This window comes from Triticum dicoccoides, chromosome 4B (assembly GCF_002162155.2).
Source record: "Triticum dicoccoides isolate Atlit2015 ecotype Zavitan chromosome 4B, WEW_v2.0, whole genome shotgun sequence".
Taxonomy (NCBI): domain Eukaryota; kingdom Viridiplantae; phylum Streptophyta; class Magnoliopsida; order Poales; family Poaceae; genus Triticum; species Triticum dicoccoides.
Genome location: NC_041387.1, coordinates 156,743,647 through 156,762,613, shown reverse-complemented (window position 1 = coordinate 156,762,613; position 18,967 = coordinate 156,743,647).

Below are 18,967 nucleotides of genomic sequence, written 5' to 3'. Positions count from 1 at the left end.
ATGGGTTTCTAGAAAGAACGTTTCTTACCTACGCATGAACCACAACGTGATATGCCAATTGCTATTTACCCTTCATAAGGACCCTTTTCATCGAATCCGATCCGACTAAAGTGGGAGAGACAGACACCCACCAGCCACCTTATGCAACTAGTGCATGTTTGTCGGTGGAACCGGTCTCACGTAAGCGTACGTGTAAGGTTGGTCCGGGCCGCTTCATCCCACGATGCCGCCGAATCAAGATAAGACTAGTAACGACAAGCATATTGAACAATATCGACGCCCACAACTACTTTGTGTTCTACTCGTGCAAAGAATCTACGCAATAGACCTAGCTCATGATGCCACTGTTGGGAACGTAGCAGAAATTCAAAAATTTTCCTACGAATCACCAAGATCTATCTATGGAGAGACCAGCAACGAGTAGAAAGGAGAGTGCATCTACATACCCTTGTAGATCACTAAGCGGAAGCGTTCAAGTGAACGGGGTTGATGGAGTCGTACTCGTCGTGATTCAGATCACCGATGATCCTAGTGCCGAACGGACGGCACCTCCGCGTTCAACACACGTACAGCTCGACGATGTCTCCCACGCCTTGATCCAGCAAGGAGAGAGGGAGAGGTTGAGGAAGACTCCATCCAGCAGCAGCACAACGGCGTGGTGGTGATGGAGGAGCGTGGCAATCCTGCAGGGCTTCGCCAAGCACCTACGGGAGAGGAGGAGGTGTCACGGGAGGGAGGGAGGCGCCAAGGGCTCAGGTATGGATGCCCTCCCTCCCCTCCACTATATATAGGGGCAGGGGAGAGGGGGGAGGCGCAGCCTTGCCCCCTACTCCAAGAAAGGGGTGCGGCCAAGAGGGGGGGAGGAGTCCATCCTCCCCAAGGCACCTCGGAGGTGCCTTCCCCCTTTAGGACTCTCCCCTTTTTCCTATATCTTGGCGCATGGGCCTCTAGGGGCTGGTGCCCTTGGCCCATGTAGGCCAAGGCGCACCCCCTACAGCCCATGTGGCCCCCCGGGGCAGGTGGCCCCACCCGGTGGGCCCCCGGGACCCTTCCGGTGGTCCCGGTACAATACCGATGACCCCGAAACTTGTCCCGATGGCCGAAACAGGACTTCCTATATATAAATCTTTACCTCCGGACCATTCCGGAACTCCTCGTGACGTCCGGGATCTCATCCGGGACTCCGAACAACATTCGGTAACCACATACAAGCTTCCTTTATAACCCTAGCGTCATCGAACCTTAAGTGTGTAGACCCTACGGGTTCGGGAGACATGCAGACATGACCGAGATGTTCTCCGGTCAATAACCAACAGCGGGATCTGGATACCCATGTTGGCTCCCACATGTTCCACGATGATGTCATCGGATGAACCACGATGTCATGGACTCAATCGATCCCGTATACAATTCCCTTTGTCTAGCGGTATGGTACTTGCCCGAGATTCGATCGTCGGTATACCGATACCTTGTTCAATCTCGTTACCGGCAAGTCTCTTTACTCGTTCCGTAACACATCATCCCGTGATCAACCCCTTGGTCACATTGTGCACATTATGATGATGTCCTACCGAGTGGGCCCAGAGATACCTCTCCGTTTACACGGAGTGACAAAATCCCAATCTCGATTCGTGCCAACCCAACAGACACTTTCAGAGATACCCGTAGTGTACCTTTATAGCCACCCAGTTACGTTGTGACGTTTGGCACACCCAAAGCACTCCTACGGTATCCGGGAGTTGCACAATCTCATGGTCTAAGGAAATGATACTTGACATTAGAAAAGCTTTAGCATACGAACTACATGATCTTGTGCTAGGCTTAGGATTGGGTCTTGTCCATCACATCATTCTCCTAATGATGTGATCCCGTTATCAATGACATCCAATGTCCATGGTCAGGAAACCGTAACCATCTATTGATTAACGAGCTAGTCAACTAGAGGCTTACTAGGGACATGGTGTTGTTTATGTATCCACACATGTATCTGAGTTTCCTATCAATACAATTCTAGCATGGATAATAAACGATTATCATGAACAAGGAAATATAATAATAATCAATTTATTATTGCCTCTAGGGCATATTTCCAACAGTCTCCCACTTGCACTAGAGTCAATAATCTAGTTCACATCGATATGTGATTAACACTCAAGGTCACATCCCCATGTGACTAACACCCAAAGAGTTCTGGGTTTGATCATGTTGCTTGTGAGAGAGGTTATAGTCAACGGGTCTGAACCTTTCAGATCCGTGTGTGCTTTACAAATCTCTATGTCATCTCCTAGATGCAGCTACCACGTTCTATTTGGAGCTATTCCAAATAACTGTTCTACTTGGAGCTATTCTAAATTGTTGCTCCATTATACGTATCCGGTATCTCTACTCAGAGCTATCCGGATAGGTGTTAAGCTTGCATCGACGTAACCCTTTACGACGAACTCTTTTACCACCTCCATAATTGAGAAAATTCCTTAGTCCACTAGTTACTAAGGATAACTTTGACCGCTGTCCTGTGATCCATTCTTGGATCACTCTTGTACCCCTTGACTGACTCATGGTAAAGCACACTTCAGGTGCGGTACACAGCATAGCATACTGTAGAGCCTATGTCTTAAGCATAGGGGACGACCTTCGTTCCTTTCTCTCTATTCTGCCATGGTCGAGCTTTAAGTCTTAACTTCATACCTTACAACTCAGGCAAGAACTCCTTCTTTGACTGATCCATCTTGAACACCTTCAAGATCACGTCAAGGCATGTGCTCACGTCAAGATCACGTCGGTATACCGATACCTTGTTCAATCTCGTTACCGGCAAGTCTCTTTACTCGTTCCGTAACACATCATCCCGTGATCAACCCCTTGGTCACATTGTGCACATTATGATGATGTCCTACCGAGTGGGCCCAGAGATACCTCTCCGTTTACACGGAGTGACAAAATCCCAATCTCGATTCGTGCCAACCCAACAGACACTTTCAGAGATACCCGTAGTGTACCTTTATAGCCACCCAGTTACGTTGTGACGTTTGGCACACCCAAAGCACTCCTACGGTATCCGGGAGTTGCACAATCTCATGGTCTAAGGAAATGATACTTGACATTAGAAAAGCTTTAGCATACGAACTACATGATCTTGTGCTAGGCTTAGGATTGGGTCTTGTCCATCACATCATTCTCCTAATGATGTGATCCCGTTATCAACGACATCCAATGTCCATGGTCAGGAAACCGTAACCATCTATTGATTAACGAGCTAGTCAACTAGAGGCTTACTAGGGACATGGTGTTGTCTATGTATCCACACATGTATCTGAGTTTCCTATCAATACAATTCTAGCATGGATAATAAACGATTATCATGAACAAGGAAATATAATAATAATCAATTTATTATTGCCTCTAGGGCATATTTCCAACACCCCAACGATTCCTTTGCTACTGCTGCTAACTGAAGCCGATCGAACCAGCTGCCTCTTGATGAACAGTGACCGTTGTTGGAGCTTGGATGAACAGTTCCTCCCGGTGGGGGTTGGATGAACAAGGCCCCGTGGTAGTAGAGTCTGTTGCCGCTGGATGAACAGGACCCCGTGGAGGGCTGGTTGAACAGTAGTCGATGGAGGCTGGATGAATAGGACCCCATGGAGGGCTGGTTGAATAGTAGCCGGTGGAGGCTGGATGAACAAGACCCCGTGGATGAACAATGGCTGGTGGAGGCTGGATGAACATGACCCCCGTGGATGAACAGTGGCTGGTGGACGCTAGAGGAGTTGACGGTGGATGAACAGTACTAGGTGGAGGCTGGAGGAAGTCGACGGTGGATGAACAGTAGCCCGTGGAGGCTAGAGCGAGGCACTAGACGGTAGACGAATAGTAGCCCGTAAAGTCCCATTTTGCGGCACGCCACACCCCTCCCAATGAAGAGGACACCATTTTGACCGTAGGCGCTCCAACACATGTTCGTTTCGTCCGTTTTGCGGTATGCCAGACCCCTCCCAATCAATAGGACCCCGTTTCGACCGTAGGCACTCGAATAGAAGTTCGGTCCCTTCGTTTTACGGTATGCCAGACCCTTCCCAATGAACATGACCCCGTTTCGACCATACGCGATCGAACATTAGGCCATTTCCTCCGTTCTGCGGTATGCCAGAGCTTGTTTTGGCTGTTCCGTCCAAGCCGGTTGGCTCCCGATGAACATGCATCACTGTTTACTCTGTTTCGACCTAGCCGGTCGGCTGCCGATGAATAGGATGACATCGCTGTACGCATTAGAGACCCCACCCGTATGTACGTACGTAGCCGTATTTACTATCTTACAGCATGGTTGTACATACATGTACACGATATAGATGGGACTGCGTGACATGCTACGTCGGTGCCTCTACTTCTACATGCGCTACTCCTTACTCGGCCATGGTATGTCGCTGTAGAGAGACCGATCGACCACTACGTACGTGCACGTTCGTGGCAAGACAGATAATGCTACCTTCGCTTCAACCTGGTGGGTCCCAGCTATCAGGGGGTAAGAAGGCACTTCCTTCCGTGCGAAGATAAAGCCGATGGGTCCAAACTGTCAGGGGGAACATTTTTTCATGAAATACAGAGGCCCTTCTAGTGGGTCCGAGATGTCAGGTGGATGATTCATTATTTTGCACGTAATAAGGAGGCACTTCCTTGCGTGCGTCCATGGACCCAGCTGTCAGCCTCTCCACGTACAGTCCTCTTCTGATTGGCCATTGTTCGTTGACCATGTTGACCATGCCGTACCGTCCGAGAGCACCAAGGTAGTGGACAACGGCATGACCTAGGAAGGGAACGACCCAGAGCTGGGGAATATACAACAGTGGATGCCCACGCGGAAGGGAGTACTAGGGTTGTATCACGCCCAATATGTGACCCTATCCTAAAGGAACTCGAAGGTCCCACCAAGGATAGAAGCGCATATTGGAGACGTGATACGTCCATTTTTCATCATGCTTTTATATCAATATTTATTGCATTATGGGCTGTTATTTCACGTTATGTCACAATACTTATGGCTATTCTCTCTTATTTTACAAGGTTTACATGAAGAGGGAGAATGCCGGCAGCTGGAATTCTGGGCTGGAAAAGGAGCAAATATTGGAGGCCTATTCTGCGCAACTCCAAAAGTCCTGAAACTCCACGGAATATCTTAAAATAAATAAAGAAAAATCGTCGCCAAAGATGAAGGCCAGGGGGCCCACACCCTGCTCACGAGGGTGGGGGGCGTCCCCCCCCCTGGGGCGCGCCCCCTACCTTGTGGCCCCCCTGGTGGCTCTCCGACGCCCGTCTTCTCCTATATGAAGTCTTTTGATGAGAAAAAAAATAGGAGGCAACCATTCGGGACGAGACTCCGCCACCACGAGGCGGAACCTTGGCGGAACCAATCTAGGGCTCCGGCAGAGCTGTTCTGCCAGGGACACTTCCCTCCGGGAGGGGGAAATCATCACCATCATCATCACCAACGCTCCTCTCACCGGGAGAGGGCAATCTCCATCAACATCTTCACCAGCACCATCTCATCTCCAAACCCTAGTTCATCTCTTGTATCCAATTCTTGTCTCCAAGTCCGGGATTGGTGCTAGTAGGTTGCTAGTAGTGTTGATTACTCCTTGTAGTCGATGCTAGTTGGTTTATTTGGTGGAAGATCATATGTTCAGATCCTCTATGCATATTATTACCCCTCTGATTATGAACATGAATATGCTTTGTGAGTAGTTACGTTTGTTCTCGAGGGCAACGGAGAAGTCTTGCTATTAGTAGTCATGTGAATTTGGTATTCGTTCGATATTTTGATAAGATGTATGTTGTCTAGCCTCTAGTGGTGTTATGTGAACGTCGACTACATAACACTTCACCATTATTTGGACCTAGAGGAAGGCATTGGGAAGTAATAAGTAGATGATGGGTTGCTAGAGTGACAGAAGCTTAAACCCTAGTTTATGCGTTGCTTCGTAAGGGGCTGATTTGGATCCATATGTTTCATGCTATGGTTAGGTTTACCTTAATACTTTTGTTGTAGTTGCAGATGCTTGCAAGAGAGGTTAATCATAAGTAGAATGCTTGTTCAAGTAAGAACAACACCCAAGCACCGGTCCACCCAGATATCAAATTATCAAAGTACCAAACGTGAATCATATGAGCGTGATGAAAACTAGCTTGGCGATATTCCCATGTGTCCTCGGGAGCGCTTTGACTATTATAAGAGTTTGTCCAGGCTTGTCCTTTGCTACAAAAAGGATTGGGCCACCTTGATGCACTTTATTTACTTTTGTTACTTGTTGCTCGTTACAATTTATCTTATCACAAAACTATCTGTTACCACTTATTTCAGTACTTGCAGAGAATACCTTGCTGAAAACCGCTTATCATTTCCTTCTGCTCCTCGTTGGGTTCGACACTCTTACTTATCTAAAGGACTACGATAGATCCCCTATACTTGTGGGTCATCAAGACTCTTTTCTGGCGCCGTTGCCGGGGAGTGTAGTGCCTTTGGTAGGTAGAATTTGGTAAGGAAAAATTTATATAGTGTGCTGAAATTTTCTGTCACTTGTTACTATGGAAAGTAATTCTCTGAGGGGCTTGTTCGGGGTATCTTCACCCCGTCCAGTAGAGCAAAGAGTTGCTCCTCAACCTACTGAACCTACTGAACCTATTGAAAATGAAACTCCTTTTGAAATCCCTTCGGGTATGATGGAAAAACTGCTAGCTAACACTTTTACAGGAGATGGAACAAAGCATCCTGATGAACATCTACTCTATGTGGATGAAGTTTGTGGACTATTTAAGCTTGCAGGTATACCCGATGATGTTGTTAAGAAGAAGGCCTTCCCTTTATCTTTGAAGGGAGACGCATTGACATGGTACAGGCTATGTGATGATATGAGATCATGGAACTATAAAAGATTGAAATTGGAATTTCATCAAAAGTATTACCCCATGCATCTTGTTCATTGTGATCGCAATTATATATATAATTTTTGGCCTCGCGAAGGAGAAAGCATCGCTCAAGCTTGGGGGAGGCTTAAATCAATGTTATATTCATGCCCCAATCATGAGCTCCCGAGAGAAGTAATTATGCAAAGTTTTTATGCTCGGCTTTCTAATAACAATCGCACCATGCTCGATACTTCTTGTGCTGGCTCTTTTATGATGAAGACTATTGAATTTAAATGGAATTTATTGGATAGAATTAAATGCAACTCTGAAGATTGGGACCTCGACGAAGGTAAGGAGTCAGGTATGACACCTAAGTTTGATTGTGTTAAATCTTTTATGGATACCGATATTTTCCGTAATTTTAGCACTAAATATGGACCTGACTCTGAGATAGTAGCTTCTTTCTGTGAATCTTTTGCTACCTATATTGGTATCCAAAGGAGAAGTGGTTTAAATATCATCCTCCCATATAAGTAAAAGTAGCTGCACCTATTAAAGTTGAAGAAAAGACTGTCACTTATAATGATCCTATTGTTCCCACTTCTTATGTTGAGAAACCACCTTTCCTCGTTAGAATGAAGGATCATGCTAAAGCTTCAACTGTTGTTCGTAAAAGTAATATTAAAACTTATACACCTCCTGAGCAAGTCAAAGTAGAACCTAATATTGCTATTGTTAAAGATCTCTTGTCTGATAATATTGATGGGCATGTTATTCAATTCTATGGTGAAACTGCTAGAATTGCTAAACCTTGTGCTAGAGATAAACATAGACCTGTGGTAGGCGTGCCTGTTATTTCTGTTAAAATAGGAGATCATTGTTATCATGGCTTATGTGATATGGGTTCTAGTGCTAGTGTTATACCTATTACCTTGTATGATGAAATTATGCATGATATTGCACCTGCTGAGTTAGAAGATATTGATGTTACAATTAAACTTGCCAATAGAGATACTATATCTGCAATGGGAATTGTTAGAGATGTTGAAGTCTTGTGTGGAAAAACCAAATATCCCGCTGATTTTCTTGTTCTTGGTTCTCCACAAGATAGCTTTTGTCCCATTATATTTGGTAGACCCTTCTTGAATACTGATAATGCTAAGATAGATGCAAAAAGAATGTTGTTACTATTGGCTAGGATGATATGGTTCATGAGTTTAATTTCTCTAAATTTAGTAAAAAACATCGTGAGGAAGAATTGCCTAGTAAAGATGAAATCATTGGTCTTGCTTCTATTGCTGTACCTCCTAGTGATCCCTTAGAACACTATTTGCTAGACCATGAAAATGATATGTTCATGAATGAAAGAAGGGAAATAGATGAAGTATTCTTTAAACAGGAACCTATTCTGCAACACAATTTGCCTGTTGAAATCCTTGGGGATCCTCCTCCACCCAAGTGTGATCCCGTATTTGAGCTTAAACCGTTGCCTGATAATCTTAAATATGCTTATCTTGATGAAAAGAAAATATATCCTGTCATTATTAGTGCTAACCTTTTAGAGCATGAAGAAGAAAGATTATTGAGAACTCTGAAGAAGCACCGTGCCGCTATTGGATATACTCTGGATGATCTTAAGGGCATCAGTCCCACTCTATGTAAACATAAAATAAATTTGGAAGCGGATGCCAAACCAGTTCGTGATCCTCAACGACGTTTGAATCCTAAAATGAAAGAAGTGGTAAGAAATGAAATACTCAAGCTTCTGGAGGCAGGTATAATTTGTCCCGTTGCTGATAGTCAGTGGGTAAGTCCTGTCCATTGTGTCCCTAAGAAGGGAGGTATTACTGTTGTCCCTAATGATAAAGATGAATTGATTCCACAAAGAATTATCACAGGTTATAGGATGGTAATTGATTTCCGCAAATTAAATAAGGCTACTAAGAAAGATCATTACCCCTTACCTTTTATTGATCAAATGCTAGAAAGATTATGCAAACATACACATTATTGCTTTCTAGATGCTTATTCTGGTTTCTCTCAAATACCTGTGTCGGCTAGAGATCAATCAAAGACTACTTTTACATGCCCTTTTGGTACTTTTGCTTATAGACGTATACCTTTCGGTTTATGTAATGCACCCGCTACCTTTCAAAGATGCATGATGGCTATATTCTCTGATTTTTGTGAAAAAATTTGTGAGGTTTTCATGGACGATTTTTCCGTCTATGGTTCCTCTTTTGATGATTGCTTGAGCAATCTTGATCGAGTTTTGCAGAGATCTGAAGAAACTAATCTTGTCTTGAATTGGGAAAAGTGCCACTTTATGGTTAATGAAGGTATTGTCTTGGGGCACAAAGTTTCTGAAAGAGGTATTGAAGTTGATAAATCCAAGGTTGATGCTATTGAAAAGATGCCATGTCCCAAGGACATCAAAGGTATAAGAAGTTTCCTTGGTCACGCCGGATTTTATAGGAGGTTCATTAAGGACTTTTCAAAAATTTCTCGGCCTCTGACTAATTTACTACAAAAAGATGTACCATTTGTCTTTGATGATGATTGTGTAGAAGCATTTGAAATACTTAAGAAAGCATTAGTCTCTACACCTGTTGTTCAGCCACCTGATTGGAATTTACCCTTTGAAATTATGTGTGATGCTAGTGATTACGCTGTAGGTGCTGTTCTAGGGCAAAGAGTTGATAAGAAATTAAATGTTATCCATTATGCTAGTAAAACTCTAGACAATGCTCAAATAAATTATGCTACTACCGAAAAGGAACTTTTAGCAGTTGTATTTGCTTATGATAAATTCAGACCATATATTGTTGATTCTAAAGTAACTATTCACACTGTTCATGCTGCTATTAAATATCTTATGGAAAAGAAAGATGCAAAACCTAGACTTATTAGATGGGTTCTCTTGCTACAAGAATTTGATTTGCATATTGTTGATAGAAAAGTAGCTGAGAACCCCGTTGCAGACAACTTATCTAGGTTAGAGAATGTTCTTGATGACCCACTACCTATTGATGATAGCTTTCCTGATGAACAATTAAATGTCATAAGTACTTCTCGTAGCACTCCATGGTATGTTGATTATGCTAATTATATTGTTGCTAAATTTATACCACCTAGCTTCACATACCAACAAAAGAAAACATTTTTCTATGATTTGCGACATTACTTTTGGGATGACCTACATCTTTATAAAGAAGGAGTAGATGGTGTTATTAGACGTTGTGTACCTGAGCATGAACAGGAACAGATCCTACACAAGTGTCACTCCGAAGCTTATGGAGGACACCACGCTGGAGACAGAACTTCACATAAGGTATTGCAATCTGGTTTTTATTGGCCTACTCTCTTCAAGGATGCCCGTAAGTTTGTTTTGTCTTGTGATGAATGTCAAAGAATTGGTAATATTAGTAGACGTCAAGAAATGCCTATGAATTATTCACTTGTTATTGAACCATTTGATGTTTGGGGCTTTGATTATATGGGACCTTTTCAAGCCTCTAATGGATATACACATATTTTAGTTGCTGTTGATTACGTTACTAAGTGGGTAGAAGCTATTCCAACTAGTAGTGCTGATCATAACACCTCTATTAAAATGCTTAAGGAAGTTATTTTTCTGAGGTTTGGAGTCCCTAGATATTTAATGACTGATGGTGGTTCACACTTTATTCATGGTTCTTTCCATAATATGCTTGCTAAATATGACGTTAATCATAGAATTGCATCTCCATATCACCCGCAGTCTAGTGGTCAAGTAGAATTGAGCAATAGAGAGCTCAAATTAATTTTGCAAAAGACTGTCAATAGGTCTAGAAAGAATTGGTCCAAGAAACTGAATGGAGCATTATGGCCCTATAGAACTGCATATAAGAATCCTATGGGTATGTCTCAGTATAAAATGGTTTATGGAAAAGCATGTCACTTACCTCTCGAACTAGAACATAAGGCATATTGGGCTATTAAAGAGCTCAACTATGATTTCAAACTTGCCGGTGAGAAGAGGTCATTTGATATTAACTCACTTGATGAATGGAGAACCCAAGCTTATGAAAATGCCAAGTTGTTTAAAGAAAAAGTTAAAAGATGGCATGACAAAAGGATACAAAAGCGTGAGTTTAATGTAGGTGATTATGTATTGCTATACAACTCTTGTTTAAGATTTTTTGCAGGAAAACTTCTTTCTAAATGGGAAGGTCCCTACGTTATCGAGGAGGTCTATCGTTCCGGTGCCATAAAAATCAACAACTTCGAAGGCACAAATCCGAAGGTGGTAAACGGTCAAAGGATCAAACACTATATCTCAGGTAATCCTATAAATGTTGAAACCAATATTATTGAAACCGCAACCCCGGAGGAATACATAAGGGACACTTTCTAGACCGTTCCAGACTCCGAAAAGGAATAGGTATGTGGTACGGTAAGTAAACCGACTCCAAAACAATTTTTAAGGCAATATTTCTCCGTTTTGGAATATTTAGAAAAATAGAAAAATAAGTGGCAGTCCGGGAAGGACACGAGGCCTCCACGAGGGTGGAGGGCACGCCCCTACCCCTCTGGGCGCGCCCCTACCTCGTGAGCACCTCGTGTGCCCTCCGGACTCCGTTTTCTTGCATAATACGTATTTTGGTTGGTAAAAATTCATTATATATTCTCCCAAAGGTTTTGACCACCGTATCATGCAAATATCCTCTGTTTTCGTTTCGAGCTATTTCTGTTGCAGATTTAGAGCACCATGACTTCTCCCTCCTCCAATAACGAAGACAACGATGCTTGGCTATTGAAGATAGAGTTGAAAAGAGAGGAACCAGAAGAGATCAACAAGGATGAAAGGATCAAGAAGGCCATGGAGGTTCAAGCTCCGGTGGACCATATTGCTGGGCTCAAGGGCATTATCCGCAAGTTGGAGGAGCTTTTACGCTCGATGTGCGATTATCCACCGTCATCATCACCACCTACATCACCTTCTAAGATATAATCACATGGGTATGGGCACTCCCCTTGGCAATTGCCAAGCTTGGGGGAGGTGCCCTGGTACCGTATCACCATCACAACTCCTATTCTTTACCGTTTTCTTAGTTCGATCCTTTTAGTAGTATCTTGATTTAGTTGAATAAAGTCATGGCATGATCTAGCTTTGAGTTTTGCTTTATGATCGTTCTTTGTAATCGAGTCCGTGAGCTATATAATAAAGATTAGTGTTGAGTCAAGGGCTTGATTATTTTGCCATGATCTTGGGTAAATAGAAAGAAGAAAAAGAACAAAAAGAATCAAAAAGTTCATATTGATCTTATTGAAAGTAATGACCTCACATAGAAAGAGTATGATGATTAAAAGTTGTTGGGAGTTGGCAAGTATAGCTTTGGTCATCTTTGCAATTAATAGGAAGTAATAAGGAACGAGAGGTTTCACATATAGATATATTATCATTGACATCTTTTATGATTGGGAGCACTCATTAAAATATGACATGCTAAAGAGTTGAGGTTGGACAAGGAAGACAACATAATGAGTTATGTTTTCTCACATCCGAGATAAAGTATGTTGTCATGGGTCCTCTAACGTGTTGAGCTTGCCTTTCCCCCTCATGCTAGCCAAATTCTCAGCACCAAGTAGAAATGCTACTTGTGCTTCCAAATACCCTTAAACCAGTTTTGCCAGGAGAGTCCACCATATCTACCTATGGATTGAGTAAGATCCTTCAAGTAAGTTGTCATTGGTGCAAGCAATAAAAATTGCTCTCTAAATATGCATGACTTATTAGTACAGAGAAGATAAGCTTTGTAAGAACTTGTTGTGGACGTAATAAAAGCGACGGACTGCATAATAAAGGTCCACATACAAGGGGCAATATAAAGTGACGTTCTTTTGCATTAAGATTTTGTGCATTAACCCTAAACGCGCATGACAACCTCTGCTTCCCTCTGCGAAGGGCCTATCTTTTACCATTATCCTCTACCTTATGCAAGAGTCACGGTGATCTTCACCTTTCCTTTTTCATTTTATCCTTTGGCAAGCTCAGCATGTTGGAAAGAACATGATATATATATCTAATTGGATGTAGGGGAGTATGAATTATTATTGTTGACATTACCCTTGAGGTAAAAGGTTGTGGGGCAAAACTATAAGCCCCTATCTTTCTATGTGTCCGATTAAAACTCCGCAACCACAAGTATTGCGTGAGTGTTAGCAATTATGAAGGACTAAGTGATAGTTGAGTATGTGGACTTGCTTTTAAGCTTTGACATAGACTCTTTCCGATGTTATGATAAATTGCAATTGCTTCAATGACTAAGGTTATAATTTGTTGGTGCTCAATAAGGTTTCTAATTCATACTTTTGCATCGTGAAAAGATCATCACTTGAACATGCGTAATCATATGACAAAATCTATATATGTTGCTGTTATGGAAATAATCATGATGCCTTCATGTCCGTATTTTATTTTTATCGACGCCTCTACCTCTAAACATGAGGACATATTTATTGTTATCGGCTTTTCGCTTGAGGACAAGCGAGGTCTAAGCTTGGGGGAGTTGATACGTCCATTTTGCATCATGCTTTTATATCAATATTTATTGCATTATGGGCTGTTATTTCACGTTATGTCACAATACTTATGGCTATTCTCTCTTATTTTACAAGGTTTACATGAAGAGGGAGAATGCCGGCAGCTGGAATTCTGGGCTGGAAAAGGAGCAAATATTGGAGGCCTATTCTACGTAACTCCAGAAGTCCTAAAACTCCACGGAATATCTTAAAATAAATAAAGAAAAATCGTTGCCAAAGATGAAGGCCAGGGGCCCCACACCCTGCTCACGAGTTTGGGGGGCGCCCCCCCATGGGGCGCGCCCCCTACCTCATGGGCCCCCTGGTGGCTCTCCGATGCCCATATTCTCCTATATGAAGTCTTTTGATGAGAAAAAAATAGGAGGCGACCTTTTGGGATGAGACTCCGTCACCACGAGGCAGAACCTTGGCGGAACCAATCTAGGGCTCCGGCAGAGCTGTTCTGCCGGGGACACTTCCCTCCGAGAGGGGGAAATCATCACCATCGTCATCACCAACGCTCCTCTCATAGGGAGAGGGCAATCTCCATCAACATCTTCACCAGCACCATCTCATCTCCAAACCCTAGTTCATCTCTTGTATCCAATTCTTGTCTCCAAGTCCGGGATTGGTGCTAGTAGGTTGCTAGTAGTGTTGATTACTCCTTGTAGTTGATGCTAGTTGGTTTATTTGGTGGAAGATCATATGTTCAGATACTCTATGCATATTATTACCCCTCTGATTATGAACATGAATATGCTTTGTGAGTAGTTATGTTTGTTCCTGAGGACAAGGGAGAAGTCTTGCTATTAGTAGTCATGTGAATTCGGTATTCGTTTGATATTTTGATAAGATGTATGTTGTTAGCCTCTAGTGGTGTTATGTGAACATCGACTACATAACACTTCACCATTATTTGGTCCTAGTGGAAGGCATTGGGAAGTAATAAGTAGATGATGGGTTGCTAGAGTGACAGAAGCTTAAACCCTAGTTTATGCGTTGCTTCATAAGGGGCTGATTTGGATCCATATGTTTCATGCTATGGTTAGGTTTACCTTAATACTTTTGTTGTAGTTGCGGATGCTTGCAAGAGAGGTTAATCATAAGTGGGATGCTTGTTCAAGTAAGAACAACACCCAAGCACTGATCCACCCAGATATCAAATTATCAAAGTACCGAACATGAATCATATGAGCATGATGAAAACTAGCTTGGCGATATTCCCATGTGTCCTCGGGAGCGCTTTGACTATTATAAGAGTTTGTCCAGGCTTGTCCTTTGCTACAAAAAGGATTGGGCCACCTTACTGCACTTTATTTACTTTTGTTACTTGTTGCTCGTTACAATTTATCTTATCACAAAACTATCTGTTACCACTTATTTTAGTACTTGCAGAGAATACCTTGCTGAAAACCGCTTATCATTTCCTTCTGCTCTTCGTTGGGTTCGACACTCTTACTTATCGAAAGGACTACGATAGATACCCTATACTTGTGGGTCATCAAGACGCTTTTGCAAGGTGGACATCATTACATCGTACCATTACATAATATTTGAGGATACATACAAGAGGCATACAATGCCACATGAATACAACAACCTCATACATAAGGGCGACATCCGACTACGGATGAAACACAAAGAACAACTCAATGACATCCACCCTGCTAGCCCAGGCTGCCGACCAGGAACCTATCCCCTGAACGACGAAGCAGAAGAAGAACTCAAAGCAAGCAAGCATCACTCTCATGTCATGAACATCGCATTACCTGTACCTACAACTGTTGTTGTAGTAATCTATGAGCCACGAGGAATCAGCAATCCCATTACCATGGGTATCAAGACTGGCAAAGCTTAATGGGTATGGAATGGATAAGTGGTGAGGTTGCAACAAGCGACTAAGCATGATATGGTGGCTAACTTACGAGTACAAGAGTAAGATGAGAAGCTACGCAAACGTTCGCAAACTAGTAATGATCAGTAAGTGATCCTGAGCTACTTATGTTCAAACATAACCCCACCATGTTCTCTCTTGACCCTCTCGAAAAGAGACCGTCACGGTTACGCACGCGGTTGGTGTGTTTTAATTCGAATCTGGTGTCAAGTTTTCTACAACTGGACATTAAAAATTTCCATCTGCCACATAACCACGGGCACGACTTTCGAAAGTTTAAACCCTGCAGGGGTGTCCCAACTTAGCCCATTATAAGCTCACGATCCATGGAGACAATCCTCCATCACGGGACATCCGATCAGACTCGGGGTCCCGGTGCACAAGATATTTTGACAATGGTAAAACTAATCCAGCAAAGCCTGCCGGCATGTCAACACCCTGATAGCAGCCGCACGTATCTAGTCTCAGGACACGTCCGGATGAGCATAACGTACAACAACTGAGACCCGAGTTGCCCCGGGGGAAGCCGCACATGACTCTAGTTTGGACCAGCACAATCAGCACTGGCCCTCCCTGTATGTAGAAAAGAATCCTCGGGTTCATGACGCCCTATGCCAATTAATTATTTAGTTTAAGTGTTATTATGGCAAATGTTAAAACCAATGTTGGGCCTTGCTGGAAGAGTTTTATTCAAAGCGAACTGTTAAGAGGGGCCCATAAACCCACACCATGTTAGGGATGCAAAATCAAGGAACATAACACCGATATGATAACTAGGGCGGTAATAGTGGAACAAAACACTAGCCATAAGGCCTAGCCTTCCACCCTTTACCAAGTATATAGATGCATTAATTAAATAAGAGATATTGTGATATCCCAACATAATCCTGTCCAACTTGGAGCAATCTTCAACTTCACCTGCAACTAACAACGTTATAAGAGGGGCTGAGCAAAAGCGGTAACATAGCCAAACAACGGTTTGCTAGGAAGGGTGAAAAGGTTAGAGCCTGACATGGCAATTTGGGAGGCTTGAAGTAAGTGATAGGTAGCGCAGCATAGCGATAGAATGAAGCAACTAGCATAGCAATGATAGTAGTGACATCCAAGGTGATGGTCATCTTGCCTGAAATCCTGCAAGGAAGAAGAACGAGTCCATGAAGAAGACGAACGGATGAATATGAACCAAGCGTAGACGAACGAATCCTCACAATCGCAACGAAACAGGAACTGTCGAGAAGAAGCACAACCGGAAAGAATCAAACAACGTGGTAAACACACAACACATAAACATGACATGATGCTCAACCAAGTATGATGCATGACAGGGCTATAAGATGCTACTCATGGGAAGAGATGATGCATACAAGAACATCACATCAAAGCAAGTTTAAATGAGGCCGGAAACAACATATAACAAATCCGGTAAATCCTCATATGCAAATTTGGAAATTGGTCCAGAACTAAACAAACATTAAGTTGAAGTTGTTACACAGCAAGTTAATATGCACCAAGATGATCTACATGAAATTCTAGTCAAGTTACATATAAAGTTCATTTAGTTCGGAGCTACGACCTAGAAAATATGAGCAAAACATGTTAAACATGACATTGATGCAAAATGCGTTCAAACATCAAGAAAACACCTCAAAAAAGGGATGCAACATGACATGATGAATCTACATACAATTCTAAGCAAGTTTCATATAGAGCATGCTCAAAACGGAGCAACGGTGCAACATACACTCCAATCAAGATATAACAACAATCTGCCCAAAACAGCAGGTAGGCACTTTGCAAACATCAAAACAACATGCTACATGGATCATATGAGCATAAACTTGACATGCAATTCAAGTACAGATAACATACTTCAAATATCATTAAAGTTCAGGTTCATAGGCATCAAGATTAAACCAATATGATCAATGCAAAAAGCAACTTTATAACACAGGGGTATATGCATGAGCAGAGTTAATATGATGGGAACTTGAGAGTAAGAAAGAGACAAGCTACAACAAGTAAACATAGCAACCAAGGGCATGGTATAAAGGTACACATAACAAAGAGCAAATAACATCATGGAATCATATACATACGGCTCATGGATTAGTGGGACCAACAAGACAAGATTGAATGTTGAAATAGTTTCAGTAAGTGTAAAACAACAACATTATGATAGCATGTTTGCAAGCATGGAACAGAGGCATATGACATCCAAAATTAACAACCATGGCGTGTGAACAAATTACTCATATCATACTTCAAAATATGTAATTGGAGCATCTCCAGAATAGGCATGGAACACTCAATAACAAGCTCACAACGAGGCATCATGAAGGAACATTATATAAGCATGTTCATGGCAATGAAAACATATGCTACATGACATATATGAGGCATCCAAAGGCATGGGAAGGTAGATCATAACATGGTCATCAAAACATGTCAAATAAACATCTCCACATTATGCATAGATTAATTAGTAGCATCAAGCAAACATGGCAACATGATATGACAGATTCAGTATTGACAGAAACTTAACAAGTAGCCCACTTCACAAGCTTGATGCACTCACTACAGGGCATATAAACATACATGGACTGCACCCCTGGAAAGATGGCATGAAAATTCTCCTAAAACATGTAGACATCACGCTCATAGGATGCACACACAAAATGCAACAAAAATGACAAAGCAGGAAGTTACAATAGTTTTTAGTAGTTAACAGCAACATGCACTTTTACAACAGGGATTACTATGTCAAGATGCACCCTAACATGAATGCAAAGCACACCAACGTGTAGAACATAAAGAGACTTACACTTGCGTATCAAGATAATCATCATAGCATCAACAGAGACAAAGTTGTGGCACTCACAAGATGCACAAATGATGTTAAGAAATAGCAGATTTCAGTAGTTCATATCAATTAGCAGTTTTTCAACGAAGGTTAAGGCATCAAGAAGAACCCTAACATGCATGCAAGCTACTACCATGAAGAGCACTTTGAGATGAACATTTTGACATATCATACACGCAAAACGGAGAAATATGCACAAAGTTATGATGGGTCAAACATGCACACATTTTATGAGTTTTCAGGGATAGGAAAAAAAATGACCTCGCGGGGAAAACTGGATGGAGGGATTCGGGGACGAGGGGATCCAGGATGGGAAGCCGGCATTTGGATCGGGGGACGGGTGGGTCTCATCCACCCCGACCCGATCCGGTGAGGAGGCGGCGAGGTCCTCCGGCGAGGTCGCTGGAGATGGCGGGGATGGGGCGCCTGCGACCGGCGAATGACGAGGAGAGGCGGGGCGAGGCGGCGACGACCCGTCAGCGGCGCTCGCTGGCGCGGCTGCCGGTGGCGGGTCGGTGGCGAGGAAGGCTATGGCGGCAGCGGACGCAGCACGGAGACGGCGACACATCTCCAGCAGACGACGGCGCGAAGGCGGCAATGCGGGGCGGCGAAGAAGGCGGCGATCGAGAGGCGCGATGGCGGAGGCAGGAGCTCAGGGGCGGCGCTCCTAGATGGAGGAGAGGCGGCGGGGCAGAGCTGGCGAGCTCTGGCGGCTCGCCGGCCGGAGGCGGGGCCGGACAGCGACGGGA